Source organism: Heliangelus exortis, chromosome 1 (assembly GCF_036169615.1).
Source record: "Heliangelus exortis chromosome 1, bHelExo1.hap1, whole genome shotgun sequence".
NCBI classification, from domain to species: Eukaryota; Metazoa; Chordata; class Aves; order Apodiformes; family Trochilidae; genus Heliangelus; species Heliangelus exortis.
In genome coordinates, this window is record NC_092422.1 from 173,005,816 (window position 1) to 173,021,962 (window position 16,147).

General features: G+C 43.9%; 1 protein-coding gene across 5 annotated transcripts in view; it reads left to right on the top strand.

The window, feature by feature from the left end:
• Positions 1–5,856: 5,856 nt before the first annotated feature.
• Positions 5,857–16,147, top strand: part of MET (MET proto-oncogene, receptor tyrosine kinase) — a 97,079-nt gene continuing 86,788 nt past the window's right edge. The window contains exon 1 of one of the 5 annotated variants that reach the window (XM_071733695.1): positions 5,857–5,949. The gene's annotated coding sequence lies outside the window, so the exon portion shown is untranslated. Of the gene's footprint in view, positions 5,950–11,025; positions 11,124–11,160; positions 12,100–16,147 lie in introns of those variants that run through there. The other 4 variants (XM_071733697.1, XM_071733694.1, XM_071733696.1 and 1 more) reach the window with 4 other exon arrangements.

Consider the following 16,147-nt stretch of genomic DNA (forward strand, 5'->3'; position numbering starts at 1 on the left):
GCTATCCTGCAGAGAAATCAGAATATCACACCCCAAAATCAGCCAGTCCTCAAAACCTACTTTCATTTACAGTAGTAAAAGTAACATATAAAATTAATAGCAATTTTTCACTATTTCAGTTTTATTTGGAAAGCCTGATCACTCCCTGACTTGGGGATTTTGAAAAAATACTGAATGTTAGGCCTATGTTAGCTTATATCTGGTGTCTTTAATAAAAAGCTCCTTACTGAGAAAGTAGAATATAAAATATGACCCTAGGTTAATGAAAAAAATATCTGCATCATATTTTTAAAAAACCCTCAGAATGCAGAACCACTAAAATATTTAAAGAGAGAGATACTCTTGTCCTTTTCTCGGCTTTCCCAGGAAACACAACATCTCTGTTGCAAACGAAGGAAAAGGTCATGCAGAATCTAACAAGTGGTTTCATTCGAATTCCCTGGCTGAGGTTGCCTTTGCACCCACTGTAAGCTGCTCCCGGGCTGTTTTGCTCTGTCCCAAGGGCTGGGGTTGTGGCCATCACCCTGGCTGCTGGCTCTGTGCCAAGGCAGAGCTGGGTGGCCCACAGGGTGCTGCTGCCACACCGAGCAGATTGATGCGATTGGGTAGATGGCATCTGTCAGGATCTGTCACATTCCCAGGAGGGTGATTAATTAAAGCAATCTTATTTAAACGCAGCCTATCAATTCCAAACTGTTGTACTAATCTAATGTACTAATCTAATGGCAGCTTTCCCCCCTTATTCTAGCAAGACCTTCAATAAGCACCAGGTACGAGGCCATGCACATGCAAAAGGAATTGCTCTCAGCTGGGATTTCCTGGACACCTCTCAGAGCAAAAGCTGCACCATCAGCTAGTTCAACCTAGCTTCCAAAATAATCTTGCAGGATCTGTGGCAGCTGCAGTCTTCTTCTTGAAAATTCACATCTATGCTTTTACCTCTCTTCCTTCTCTCCTGACCACTTCTCGGTGTGATCTTCTCTTTCCTCTTCCAGCTCTCCATATGGCTGACTCTGAAAGCCCTTCTCTTTTCTCCTGGAGTGAACTCACCCACACAGAACATCTCAGCTGCAGTCCCAGCTCTCTTACCATTCCAGACTTGGCAGGTACAGCTCAGCTTGGTGATGAAGGTACCCGCCTGGAGGTACCTACTTGCAGATGTCTGCGTGTGAGCTGGGTGCTGGGTGAGCTGCGTGGAGGTGTAATCAATACTGTCATCTATTCCAGGAAACACACAGGCATCTAAAATTAGTCTCATCATCTACAAGACACACTTCACCCCTCTGTCCGAGTCAGCCTTTCAGCTTGTCTGTGAACATCGCCTGCTTCCAGCAGCTCAGGTCAAACCTGGTTAAGACACAGCTTTTGGCCTTTCCCAAAGCTTTGCCAGCTGTGTCCTGCTGCAAGCCCAAGGCATGCTGCCACCTTAGACCTACCTCCAGATGCTCCCACCTGGCCTGTCTCTAAAATTGCAGGTTATGTCTGAGTGACATTTCTGTAGCTTTTCAAACCCATTTGTAAGTATTCAGAGCAGCAGCAGCACTCAGCCCTGAGACTGGGCAGGGGCATCAGGACAGGCAGCAGCAGCTCTGTATCCTGGCAAAAGGCGCAGAGGTTGGTTCCCACCCAGAAAGAGGTAGCTGCACTTTGCATTCAAGATGGTGAAAAAATGATTAGGAAATCCCTTGCTAGAAATTTCACATTTAAAAAATAGCAACCTGATCCACACAAAGTAAATGCTGGCCAGACTGTTGAACTGCCAGCATGGGAACAGCAGAAGAGAAAAAATGTTGTCCGTGAGCCAAAATATCTGCCAGCTTGTGGTGCCCATTTAAGAATTATCTCCAAAACTACCAGGGCAGAATTAGATGGGTAGCCCATGGGCATCTCATCAGCCATGCCTTTAAGTACACTTTAATGAAACTGTTAATTATCACAACTACTAAATTTATCCCTTTATTGGTTGATGCCTCTTCAATCTTAAAAAAAAAAAAAAAAAAAAGAGAGAGAGAGAGAACTCTACAGTGTGTTCTAATGTTACCTTCAGTAATGAGAAAATACACCATCAGTCTTGAGCCAAGAAATTTAGGTACTGTGGAAGTGTTTGGTATTTATGTTTTCATCTGTGGATTTTTAATTTTTTTTTTTTTTTTTTTTTGCTTTCTCAAAAAAAAACTCAAACAAAACACCCTCAAAACAAAAATGATCTGCTTCAAAATCTCTTGGACAGCTCTGGAGACAGCAAAACTTAGCTGGAGTATTTCCACTAAGACTTGACCTAAATTAATTGGTTTTGAAACTTCCACCTCTTCTATTTGCTTCAGAGCTTCCCTGGTAGCACACAGGCAGAAAAAAATGGGTTCTTCTTGTCTGACTGTCTATCTGTAACTGAGATGCAGAGAAGAAGCATTAGATGCCCTGCATCTTGTATGTAGCATTTAAAGAAAAACAAAGTGATTCGTATTTTATATACACTGAGTAAACAGTCTCAGAATTTTTTCTCTGTGATGCTGTTTACTATAAAAGGAGATCAGAGGGACAAGATCGTCACCTTCGGCCTCTCAAGAAGCATGTGAAGTGAGCTGGGTCTTGCCCAGGTGAGGGGAGAGGCTGGGAGCAGAAGCAAAATCACCCCTAACACAGAGGTCACCCCTCAGCAGGGTGATGGAGCTGGGGACCTTTCTTTCTTTCTTTCTTTCTTTCCTTCCTAAAAAGAAGCACCCTTTCCTTTCTATCTCCAGCCAGACCTCCACCCCAGCCACTCCTCTGACATGTTTGGGTTGAGATTAGGCCTCTGCCCTGATTGATGCTAATAGGATGTGTGCAATGAGACACATCACAGCCTTCTAAGATAATGTTAGCAGTTATTACATCATTATTGTCATTAAAGAGCACTAACACATACCACCAAAATGTTCGCAATACATTTTAGCTCTGAGAAAAGCATTAAAAACTACTTTAAGATTGAAAAGATCTGTCTAGGCTTGCACATTCAGAGGAAATTGAAAACCCCCAACAAATGCCCAATCTTCCTGCATTACCTTCAGGAACTTCTGAGTGAAACTTCTTCAGTGCAACTTCTGAGTCTGGTAGAACTGATGCTTTATTTTTCAGAGGACTGAGAGGACAGGGTGAAGGGACCTGGGTGTCCCAAGCTGACTTGACCAAGGTGACTAAGGTGACCTTCATCCTGGTGACCAGGATGCTCCAGGCAGATGATCCAAATCACTCTGATTTCTTCCCTGTTTCCCAAGAAGCTATTGCAGGCAAAAATCCCTGGATTCCACAGAGAAGTAATTACGTGAGAAGATGGTTATACAATTAAATTACTAATGTATAGATTAACAACACAACATTGGCAAAGGGGATATTTTCATAATTAGCTTCGTAATTCAAGATGCCAATTTCAAAGATGCCTTTTGAATTTTATTTTCATAAGGCTTACCTCCCTGACCTATTAACATCAAAATAAATGTTTTCTTTAGGATTTTTGGACCTTCAGAAAAAGAATTCTATATTAAATCTGCTTTCCTCCCTTTTCTTCTCTAGAGGTTTCCTTCCTGTCTTACCTTAGACAAGACATTAGTTTTCTCTGTTCCTCAGTCCCATATCAGTAAAATGAAGCTAGTAGCACTTCTCAGCAGTGATTTTTGGGGAGGATTAAGAGAGACATTGTTTGAGATGTTCTTCAGCACACTAATATGGGAGACAGCTATAAGAGGGAAGAGCAGATGAAAGAAAGAAAAAATAAAGGGTAAAATATTTCTTGTCTCTTAGTTGGGAGTCAAACTTTGGGAGCTAATGTGGGAGTCAATCAGAGCTGGATTTGTCCTGATGGTAATTGCAGCTTTTATGGGATCATTTAAATTGTCTGTCAAATGAAAATATTTCTGTATAATGAGCATGCTATTAAAAACACCCCCGCCAAACTGAGGGCAGACACAGTCACCATATCTATGAGGACTGGCACAGATGCAGAGCTACCACCAAGCTGGGTGAAGAGCAGCATACAGCACCTGAGCCTTTCCCAGACCTCTGCAGGCAGGCTGGGCAGGTAGGCAGGGCCAATAGTGACATTTAATTTGGAAAAAAGCATCCCCTTCCAGTTCCTCACTTCTGATGTACTCATTATATGGTTAAATCCCCTGAGCTGGATGGATTTCGCCTGACTTGTGTCCTTTCCTACTGCCCAGTTCTTAGTGGGATGCTTTTGTTCTTCTTAGATATAAAATTAAACCTGTGAAAGTGACCAAAATCAGGAAAGTATTCTTACAAGACCTACATTTTAACTTTGAACTTTGCCTTCAGACCATGTGTTAAAAAACACTATCATAACAGACAGAAGAAAAAGAAATACAAAATTACAATGCTGAAGTAATCACTTGTGGTTTGGCTCAGTATTACCTAGAAACTTCTTGTTTCATTTGATTTGAAAATGTTCCCAAACTCAAAGTTAAACTTTAAACTCACCTGAGTCCTTTGAGTCCTTATTGAGATGTTAAACGTGCCTTCTCTCTGCATATTACACAGCAGTGTTACTAGCTCCTGAAGGAATGAAAAATGTAATATTTTAATAACAGTGCAAGGACACTCTGCTTTCTACCATTTTTTTTCTTCTTTTTTTCCTTTTTCTTTTTTTTCTCTTTTTTTTTTTTTTTTTTTTTTTTTTTTTTCTTTATGTGTGTGTGAAGAAACATATTGCTATCAGTACAGATGTATCGTTAAGGGCATAAATATTTCCTGGCTACACATTATGGGTGTGCTCCTACCTAATTTAAAATGATGAGATTTAATGTTGACTTCATTCTCCACAGTATTAAATTCATAATCAGCACATGTGTCTAATTAAACTATGAAAGTTATTGAAAGGAATAATCTCCTATCAAGATTCTTATGAGTTGGGCTGTATCCTAAACCAGCCTCGTGAAATACAGTTTTGGCAAATACCATATACTTACATCATTACAGAATCAACAATGCTATTCTAAAGTCAAATTTAAAATGTACATTCTTTAACGATAATGAACAAAATCCAGGCCAGATATACAATAAATTGGCTTGGTCCAGGATACATTTCTTTATCTTTAAAAATGCATCAAAATAAGTATTGTACATAAAATGAAATATATGCTAAACTGCTTCTTGGAAATAGCTCATATTTAATGACATTAAGTAAAAAGTCACTGTGAGTTTTAGAACTGCCTTCTTCTTCATGGCCACAATGAAGACAGATTTGACACAGTCATACATACTTAAAGCACCTGATTTTCCAAATTAACACAAAATACTGTGCATAGCCCCTTGGAAGTGGTAATAAGGTGATGCTGATGAAACCTAGACAGACACAGTTCTCCCAAAACTGAGCATGCCAGGCAAATTTCCACTATAAACTACATCAGTCTGTGATTTTGACAAAAACCTCCAGTTTGGTAGTTAGGGAGAGCTAAGATGCAAGCTCCCAAACTTGCAGACACTTACACATGCAACTGATTTAATTACCAAACATGCCTCTCCTTTCTTTCCACTTGCTGCCTAGTCAACAGTATGCCAAGGAAGTTGATACAGCATCTATTTTTTCCTGTAATCCTTGAAAGTTTTGCAGTGATGATTTCTGATTTCAAACACATTCCTCTCTCTCCTATGTTGAAAATACAGTAAAGAAAACATGTTTGAGTTAATGTGATAACAGGCAAAGTGCTACAAGTGCAAGAAGATAGTGCTCTGAGGTAGTGCTCACAGCAGCATTACCTTATGCAGGAGCGTTCTGAGATGCTTTTAGACAAAGGAGAAATCTGAAAGTGATGGTTCTCTTTTGACTTGCAGGAGCTCACCAACAGCAACACTTGTGCAAACAGCACATGGCAGACCTGCTTCAAGACCTACAATGATAAGCACAACCACAGAAACCAGTCCTCAAATGCCTGTAGCACCTGGCATCACCAAACTTAGGTATGTGCTTAACTTCAAGCATCCAATTATCTCTAGTGAAGCTCATGTCCTTCAAAAGTAGGCTGAACCAGGCCTATGTTTGTTCAAAAGAGCTCACACGTGTTAGCACAGTCACAGCCCTGCCCTGCTCACCAAGTGCATGCATATATGGAGGCAAGACCTGTCCCTATGCTTTTAAATAGGCAGATTTTCTTTTTCCAATGATCTGGCTGCTATGACCTGTACCCAATCACAGGAATTGGACTGAAAAGATACTTCTAAAAACTTTCCAGCATTTGGTCTAAAAAGAATATTGGAAATATAATCATTAGAGCGATTTTACTAAAATACACACGCAATTGGTTTGCTGTCAAAATGATAAGGGGAGGGAGAGAAATGCACTTAAAATGTACTGAAAAGAATGTCAAGAAACACTTATCAGACAATTTTAAGAAAACCAATTGTGCAATACCAGTGAACATATGAATATAATATACAGCAAATTTCTCACTTTGCAAATATCTGACTTTTGAATGTCATCGATTTTATTTTCAGTTATACAAACAAATCTGCAGTGCCAAAGTGGCACATATAGCATACTGGGTTTAGGTTTTGCCACTGTGTTTTGCCTGAAGCAGTTCACAGTGAGCTATGCCAGAAAAGGCCTCTATAGCATGTGCTGGAAAGCCTTTGCTTCTGTTGGGTGAGCTCAGTGAATGTACTGAAGGTTACTGGGCTTGTATCCATGTCAGGGATGTGAGCATAAAATCATAAACACCGTTAAGCTTTCCACCCCTGAAATGATTGGGGTTTGTAGATTCAGAGATACTCATTCAGGGATTTAACACATTTCAACACTATTGAGGCAAGGCTAAAGTGAGGAGCAGGGCTGCAATCCACAACATCTCCTCCCAGTTCTCCTGCTGCTTTCCAGAGGGTGAGGTGCCTCCTTGGTTTAAAATAACATAAATCTCAGCTGCTGCAAGCCCACCCTCTTCCTCAGTCTCTGACCTTGTCCTTTTGCAGGCACTAGCACTCATGTTACTGCATAGCAGATGGATTTGAAGAGCTGATCTGTCTGTAAACTAATCTTTGTTCTTCTAAATGATTAGTTTTTGATGAATTCCTGCACTTCATGTACCAGCTTACCACCTGGGCAGTGAGGTTCTAGGGCTGGCAAAACAGGGACACAAGACCCATGTCAATGCAGACTTTGATTCACTAACCCCATCCATATCAACCTCCCTTCTCAAGCAATCCAGTTAGTTGGTCCCTGCACTGTTCAGATTTTGGAATTGCTCAGTTGTGGTGTTCAGTTACAATCAGAAAGACAACTAAGGAGAAAACCACCGTGAAGTTAAACAAAAGAATTATCTTTGCTTCTTCAATACAGAAAAGAAAGCAGCTGTGATACCCAGCGCAATTAGTGGAAACATGTTTGGTTAATATCTGTGTTTCCATACAAATGGAGACCTGCCCAGGGCAGCTCAGTGGTTAGAGATTAGAATTTCTATCTGGAGCCTTCTATTTCTGGCTTTGCAAGGGACTTGCAGCCTTCAGCCAGGATGAAATTTCTTCTAGTGCCCCTGTTGACCCTCTTACAAGCAGAAAGTACTTATTTAGCTTGTAGAACCTATGGGCTTAGTTAATAAATGCCTAGATAACTAATAAATAGCCATAAAGCACAGTGCTGATCAAATCTTTGTAGCCTGCAGTGCTAAATAGCAACTATGATATTTAGCCTGGTTTCCAGAGAGGCAGAACAACTGTAAAACACTTTCTCCAAAGCCCAATACCCCACTCAACACAGCCTGTCCCTTCCCACCATATGCTTTTGAACCCAGGGAAGGCAGCATTGAAAGGTGGATTATGTCAGAGTGACTTCACGGGACAAAACAGTCACAGGGAACAACCCTTTCCCTGACCTGCCCCTGACTTTTGCAGACAGGCTTCCTTCCAGTAAAACAGGGGTCTACAGGATAGTTACACATTACCCCAGCAGGCTGTTGAAATGATATTTTAGCTTTGGATCACTGGTCTGAAAGACAGTTGGGTTGGGTGGAGTCATCTAAGTCTTTTTTCACATACCACACTCCAGGGAGACTCAGACTGAACCACTGTCAACCCACTCACATGCCACGGTACTGAGGCAGAAGGGTACCTGATACCCACCACCACTAAGCTCAGGTCTAGAGATCTTTGTCTCACATATTCTTAAGCATTAAATTAATTCCTTTCCACTGTCTTGCTCCCTGTGAAATCATGTACTCATGAGTAAGTCCTGTTAAGTCACAAGTCTCTGGAGTGTCACAATGACATTCGCATTTTATATCTGCTCCCAAAGGTGTAAGTGAGTGCAGCAGAGGACAAAGAGCATATCCACTGGTGGTACCATATGGCTGTGGTGCCATATAGTATAGTGTAGTCCTACAGAAATACATAGTAGACCCGTTCTTAATTCTGCATTTAAAAAAAAAAAAAAAAAAAAAAAAAAAAAAAAAAAAAAAAAGTGGTTAGATTCAGATTCACAGAGGTTTTTAAGTATCTTTGCCTTATTGAAATTAGATAGGAGCTGGGCACCCAGGTGAATCTTGTCCTTTGACTCCATTTTGTTAGCTGTAGTTATGATAAATACTTTCCTATGTTCTGAACACATCACAATCAAACCCATAGGATGGAACTGGGCCCCTCAGTTTGTCAGGGATGCACTGCTGCCAATGCATGGAAACCTAAATTGTTCTCTATTTTCATTCCTCATCTTTACATTTGAAAGTTCAACCTAAACATAGCCCTGCAATTCATTTTTCTAACTATGTGTATTCTTGGACAAGTGATAGTGTTTGCTCATCAGCTTCCTATCTTGAAACACGTCAGGGATGGGAAGCATGTGCCAATACTCTCCCTGGTGCGTTCCAGTTCTCTTGCTGGATAGATCACCCTGACAGACTCTCCTTTACACTTTTGAATTGTTTTTTCCAGTGCCGTCAGCTTTCTAAAATGTGCCACACCACCAAACTTACACCAGGCACTTCAACAGAGTGTGGAGGACCAGCTCCTTTTGGAGAGAGCAGCAAGAATAGCTACAAGAAAAACAGGACGATAAATAAGAAGGTTATAGTTTCTTGTTCACCAGTTTCTTCACCTTAAAGATGCTTCAGGCCTCTGAGAAGCTGCTCATAGTGCATACACATCATTGTAAGCACAGCAAAGGGAGTATGCAAGGATTATCGAAGCCCCAATACAGTGTATTTGTCTCATACAGCTGACCTAAAATAACATGGCATCGGCATGGTCAAAATGGAAAGGAAACATCTGTTTCTCCTTTTTATGTTAGTGACAATCCATTTGTTAGCTTTAGAATAGCACAGGCTGTCCCACTGATAACAGCTTAGGCCCTGGCTGTCCAGCCCAGGCAGGTGCACAGGGAATTGAGTGACTAAGAACAGATAACGTGGGACTGTCCTTAAGAGATGACCACCGGACTGAAATATTTTTATTAATCTCTTTCTTTCAAAATCAGTGAGGAAAATTCTTCCAAATCTGGTTTAACTTTATGGATGCATATGGGTTAACTGATCAATAATCTAAGCCCTGCGAGTAACACAATCTAAGTGTAACCACACTCTAGGGGCTGGCATTGTGTGCTTCCATCCTCAGTACTCCTTTTATAGCAAGTGATTTCCAGTGAGTTCAAATAAATGAGACGGGATCAGTCAGAACACTATATTGCTGCTTGTTTTTTAGCAATTTTATCTTTCAGGGGGCAGAAAAGATTGGTTTTATTTTCATTCAGTGTAATTTCTGGTGTGTTGCTGACATACATGAAATGAGGAAGGCAGTAAGTGTAACCTCATCCACAGCCATCATACATTTCTCTTACTGAAACGGGCTTTTTGCTATCTGTTGTCAGTAAAAGATACTGCAGAGTGAGAATCTCACAAGTTAACCACATAAAATGTTACACACTGCCTTAATCACAGATTTGTTTTGCAGAGAATTGGTTTATAGCTGGGTTAGATGTCTTTATCACTAGTGCCAAAAAGCCCATAGGAAAGAGGAGACAGATAAACAAACTGTGAAAGTGCTGCTGATGCAGATTAGTGGAAGGCTGGCTAGCTGCTTTTTAAAAGCATTTTGTTCTGATGTACAGCTTTTTCTATATACACTTCATGGTGACATCCCATGCCTAAACCAAATGCATACTCTATTTAATTTTCCTTTCAAAATGTTTTGATGTAAGGTCTGACATTTTTCTCATGGTTAATCATAGAACTGGGCAATGTTTCTTACAGATCCCTGTCCTTTACTCATGCAAAACATTCATTGGTTTAAATGATATGATTAAGGGAAGAAGAGTTGGGGCCAAAAAAGGAAGCATGCAAAGGGAAAATAGATGTATCCAATAACTTCTATTGGAATATGGAGCCTTTCACTTACAATCTGGTTTAAATCAGTAGCTGCTGAAACTCATTACCACAAAAAAGATGGGTCCTCTGGTGCAGGCCCTGACGTGGAGATCTCCAGTCTCACAGCAACTCCACAAGCATACATGGCGTTGCTCAGCACCTCAGTTTCCCAGCACCTCTGAAAGATAAAGCCACCGTCTGCCTTGTGAACACTGCAAGGGAGAGACCCCAACCCTTGCTGGTTTGTACTCGGGAGGATGCACAGAGAGAGAGAGGGGAGATGGCTATTTGACGGTTTAGATGAAGTGAGGTTATTTGCTCTGAGTTACAAGTGGTCAGACAGATGCTCGGAGCACAGCCAGCACTGACACTATGATAAGGGCAGAATGGGCTAAACATGCTCTCCACTAAACAGCTTGTGGGGGCCGGAGACAAGCCTAGAGATGCCAGAGTCCTGCTGTCTCAGGGGAGGGCTTTTGAATCACTCACGGGCAGACATACCTGATAGTGGCCAGAGGCAGAACGCGTAGCGGGGGCTGCGCCTGCTCGCCAGCGGTACCCGCTCGGCCTGCCAACGCCCGGGTGAATGATACGGGCCGCTAAGGGCGGCCGAAGCAGTTCTCCTGTGGCTCCCGTGAGCGACATCCATCCGTCCTGCCCCCGGGCTGGAGGAGCCTGGCCGAGAGAGACGCGGGGGGAAGGAGGGACACAGGGAGGGGAGAGGGAGGAAGGGAAGGAGGCGCCCCCTCCCTCCTTCCCCCCGCTGCGCACCAGGGCTCCTGCGATGTGGTGAGTCACAGGCAGGTCAGGACCGCGCCGAAGGGGCGGAGGGAGCAGGGGGAACCGGCTGATTTACCGCTGGGAGCCGCCACCGGCGCGGCGAAGGCGCCGGAGGGAAGGGTGCGCAGAGCCACCCCGCAGCCCAGGTGCCGGGCAGGAGGCCCCTGCCCGCCGGGGCGCGCACCCTCCCCCGCCCCCCAGGTAGGGACGGCAGCGCGGGGCCGCGGAGGCTCAGCCCGTGGGGCGGAGGGAGGGGGCTGCGAGGCGGGAGGGAGGGAGGGAGGGAGGCAGTCAGGGAAGGAGGGAAGGAGCGAGCGTACAGAGCAGGGTCGCGGAGGTGCGGCGGACTGAGCCCCGCTCCGCTCCGCCCCGCCCGGGCTGGGCCGGGCTGTGCTGTGCTGTGGCGGGTGCCCGGGCGAGGACCTCGGAGCCAGCCCTCCGGCGTGCAGCCTTCGCCCCTCTGGCGGCAGTGCCGGCGCGCAGCCCGCTCCGCACCGGTAAGGACCCGCAGCCGCGGGGAGGACGGGGCGAGGCGGGGGACGCGGGGACCGGGATGAGCCGGGAGCGGGGAAAGGACGGGGAGCGGCCCGAGTGCTGTGCTGCGCTGTGCCCCGCCCGGGAACTTCGCGGGAGCGCAGGGACAGTCTCCGCGCAGGGTGGGCACTGTGGGGGGCAGGTGAGCAGCGGTGCGGGGTTGCTGGCACCGGACCCGCCCCTGTCCGGTCGGGCTTCGCAGCGCTCTCGCACCGGGGGACATCCGCGAAGTCGCTGCGGCGGGCAGGGCAGGGCAGAGAGGGCAGCGCTCCTCGGGCTGTCCCGCTCCTCCGTGGGCCTCGGTGCGTGTCTTTCGGCGGCCGCGTAGGCTGAGCGCGCTGCCCTCCCAGCCCTTTCCGCTCCGCAGGCACGGCGGGAGCGCGGAGCGGGGCTGGCGGCAGCAGCAGCGCCCGCGGCTGCTTTGCGGTGGGGCTGTCCGCAAGAACAGCGGGTAAGTTCTAACTCTGAAAAGGTGGCTCAGAGGTGTGTGTGTGGGTTTGTGGTGGGCAGCGCGGCAGCCTTCCGTGAGGCTGAGGTCTAGGAGAGAGCCTGGAGGATTCCCCAGAGTGGGGGTTTGTACTTGAGGGGTGTGCGGTGTTCGCAGCCTTCCACGCACTCGTATTGCGGTTTGTTTCTGGATTTGTTTTGGTTGTTTTGTTTGTTTGATTTTCATTTTTAAAAAGCAGGATTTGCTTTAACTGGTATATAATTCTCACCGTATAATTGCATTCCACGACTGTTTCCATGTCAGCACTAAACTAGATGATCTTTGGGTTTAGAAATACTAACTGCATTCCCTGGAAACTGGAAGTTTCACACTTACATCTAAAAATAAGGATTAATAATCAAGGAAGAGTGATGTTTAACAAACTGTATTTGTAACCTGTAGGTGGTTATTTGAGCTGCAATGCATGCTTTTTCCAAAGAACCCATGCCACGTGTGGTAGTTCATTTGCTTTTATCCTACAGGTGCTTTTAGCATTGTCCACCAGCAAAAAGGTGGATGCTGTCTCTCTCTCTCTCTCTTTTTTTTTTTTTTTTTTTTTTTTTTTTATGTCAGAGGTTTGGATTCATAATCAGGCAAAGTAAAGTGCCTCACATGTTTCTCTAAGAGTTGGTTAAATGTTTATAGATCATACACTGAGAGCAAAAAGCTAGCCTTTGGCAGGAGCTGCATGTTGAAAACAAAGTAAGTTAGAGAATGACTGTATCTCTTGTTCTTTGTGTTCCCTAATCCTTCTTCAGCACTGTGTGATTCTTTTTCTGACTGTCTTCGAATACAAACTGAATCACTTGGAAAAAGGAATATTTTGTAAAACATTCATCTCTCTATTTACAGAAAGGAGAGTCAGCTTCTTTGCCGTTTTGGTGGAGAGGGAATGAATTGTCTTTGTTATCCCATTGGCCTTTTTTTTTTTTTTTTGCTTGCTTGCTTGCTTGCTTTGTTTTTTTCTCTCAAGGATAACCTCTGCATAGCAGTTATTTACCAGTAAACTAAATTGCATGTGTTGTGGCTGGAGAGTGGTTCGTGGAAGTGTCATTTGCTCAGGGGAGCTGGGAGTGCAGCCTATAGATGGATGGGGGCACCCTGAGTTAGGGTAAGCCAACCAGAAAGCCAAAACTCAGCAGAGGTTCAATGAACAGCTCATGAATGCAAAGTGGAGTGATAAAAGTTGTCCTCCCAGGACTGCCTTTCCCATCCTGATTTTCCTGCGTTTATAGTTTTCTGGTTCCTTAGTTGATGACCTGTAGCCTCCTCCTGCTGGTCCAGTGCAATTGAAGGGGCCAACCCACCTGCTCTTATTCATGATCTGTGAGTGACTGCGTTGTATTTTTCAACTTGGAGAAATTCAAAGCCTGCTGCCTCCCAAGTCTGGCTTCCAGGACTGCAGACAGTAAGTGGCACAGCTGGCTGCAGAGCAAGAGGAGCAACAGCAGCGTTGCCCTCCCAGCCGCAAAGGGAACCTGATGCTGGCAGCATGCTGGGCTGGGGCAGCCTGAGCTGCAGCAGTGGGAGCCCCAGTCCTCTGAGTGATCAGCTTTGTACCACGGTTGCTTTGTGGTGCTGATGTGTCTAGACTTTACTTGCTTCAGGCAGAGAAGCAAGGAGGGGTTCTGTATCTCCATGTGTGTTTGTGGAATATCTAGAGTAAAGGAAATCCTGCTTGGACTCTCTCTCTCAGCCCTACAGAAACACTAAATTTCTTGAACGAGGAAGCAACAGAGTAACTGAATAGCACTCTCTAAAACTACAGGAACAAGGAACCCAGAAGGGAGTTACAGGACCTGTTTAGTGCAAAGGAGAAGGAACGAGTTACAGTGCAATACTTCCAACAGACCTTTCTTAGATTTTGGTTGGCAACCACATCTTTGTGAGTGATTCCTGTAAAACCCTTGAGTCCAGGCTTCCCACCCTCCCCCTCACTGCTGCCTTGCTGGCTGGCCTTCAAGCCAATGGCACAATTTTATGTTTCATTAGGTTATTACTCTCAGCCAGAGTGATCAACCTGTGCATGTTGTCTGCCTTGGCCACAGCCTGTGATTTTGCCTCCCACAAAAGGTTGGTAGCCAGTTATTAAACCCATGGTCAAGCCATGGCAGCTGCTGCATGGTCCAAAGCAGCACATCTTCTCTGAGCAGGCAGGACCCTGGCTCCATGGAGGACTTCACAGATGGCACATCTTTGCCTGTTCCTCCATGTCCCCTGGCATGGCCAAGCCAGGAAGGTTTCTGTTCTTCTCTTCTTGTAAAAATGTTGTGTTTTTCTTGGCAATGATTTTAACAAATCTCTATCTTGTACATAGCAACTGATGCAAGCATGTTAGCAGAAGCCATTTTTAAATCAGTTTCCTTACCCAGGGGAAATGTAGTATAGAGAGGGCCTTCAGGAAACGAATAATTAGGTGACCTTTTTCCCCCCAGAATATCAGGTCTGTTTTATGTAGAGCTGTTTGAAGTCACACAAATTCTCATTACTCTCCAAATCTCTAACCTTGCCTTGTTTGAGATACCTTTTAGGAAATCAAATCAGTGTTTCAATCTAATTTCCAAAGGCATTCAAACACAAGGTATGTGTGCTAACTTGTTTCCTCTAGCATTAGCAAATCTAGCAAATTGCCAAGCTATTTGCCTTCAGGAAAACTATGATGTTGTAGAAGAAGATAAAGTATTTCTTTTCCTCCAATGTTAAACATCAGAAAAATAAAGGAGAGGTAAAGTTATCAGATCAAATTGGTCCAGGATATAACTCATTTGATGGAAAGAGAAGAGTGTTACCAAGTAGAATGCTTTTTCTTTTTTTTTTTTTTAATAAGTTCTGAGACTTTTCAGTCACTCTGTGATCTTTTTCAGTCACTTGATGTGGTAGGGTTGCGACAGTCCTCTTGACTCAAGTGGACCTTCCTTGAATTAATTGAAATCAAGTGCACCAAATATCAGAGTGGAAAATAGACGTGGAGATAAATAATTTGAGGTGTTTGTAATCCTCAGATTTTTAAGGGGTTTATAACCCTCAGATTTCAAAGAGGGGCTGTTGTGTATAACCCAGGTGTGGGGTACATGTGGTACAAACAGGGAGACTGTGGATGCCCTGAAACCCCCTCTTCTCCACCTCTCCCCTTGGTATACAACTCTCCAGGGAAGAAGGTGCCTTTAAACATTGCATTTCTCAAGTGGGTATCAATAACAGAAGAGTTTCAGTAATGCTTAGAAGTTTAGTAAGCTCAAAATACCTTGACAGATGCCTCTTTTTTTTGTGCATCCTACAGCTCCATGATAGTCTCTTCTGCATATCCCAAGAAAATGAACGTGCAGTTGTCCTTTTGTGTGGAAGGCAGTGGAGAGGTTCTTGTTTGAATTCATGATGAATTTGGTTGCAAATACATGTGAAAAGAAAATTGCCGAATGCTTTCAGAAGATTTTCATTTTGCTCAAGTGTTCGCACCACGGCCATCACCATGGTATTTGATAGCTATCAATTTTGTTGTGTACTTTGTAGTTTTAACCTCTCTTTGAAGGGTCACATTGACATATCTCTTCCTGTAGTCAAAGAGAAATATCAATTTCTTTGTAAGTTGCTTTTTTCTACTGTAGCTCCTTCATTTTGACGTTTATCCAACTAAGCAGTATAAGAATATTTTTGACATGTCCTAGTATCCTTTCTGTGAAGGATCAGTGACCTAGCTTGATAAATATGAAAAATCAGCAATATAACTAAATATCTGACATTTATTGAAATTCATTCTTTGCCATAGAGCTACTTTCTTTCAAAAATATTGAGAATAGTAAGGGATTGCATCTGCAATTTGATTAAAGCTACAGTTGTTAACCATTTGCCTTCTGAAAATTGATTCCTTCCCCTCCCTGTCCCTCAGCTGGACATGCTTATTGATTAAAAACTCTGCCCTTGCCTAAGCCAGCATATATTTGTTAGTGTTTGTGTGCTTCCTATGCAAGTTTGGGCAGGCTTTCGACTGTGGAAGTCGACTCTACTCCTAAGC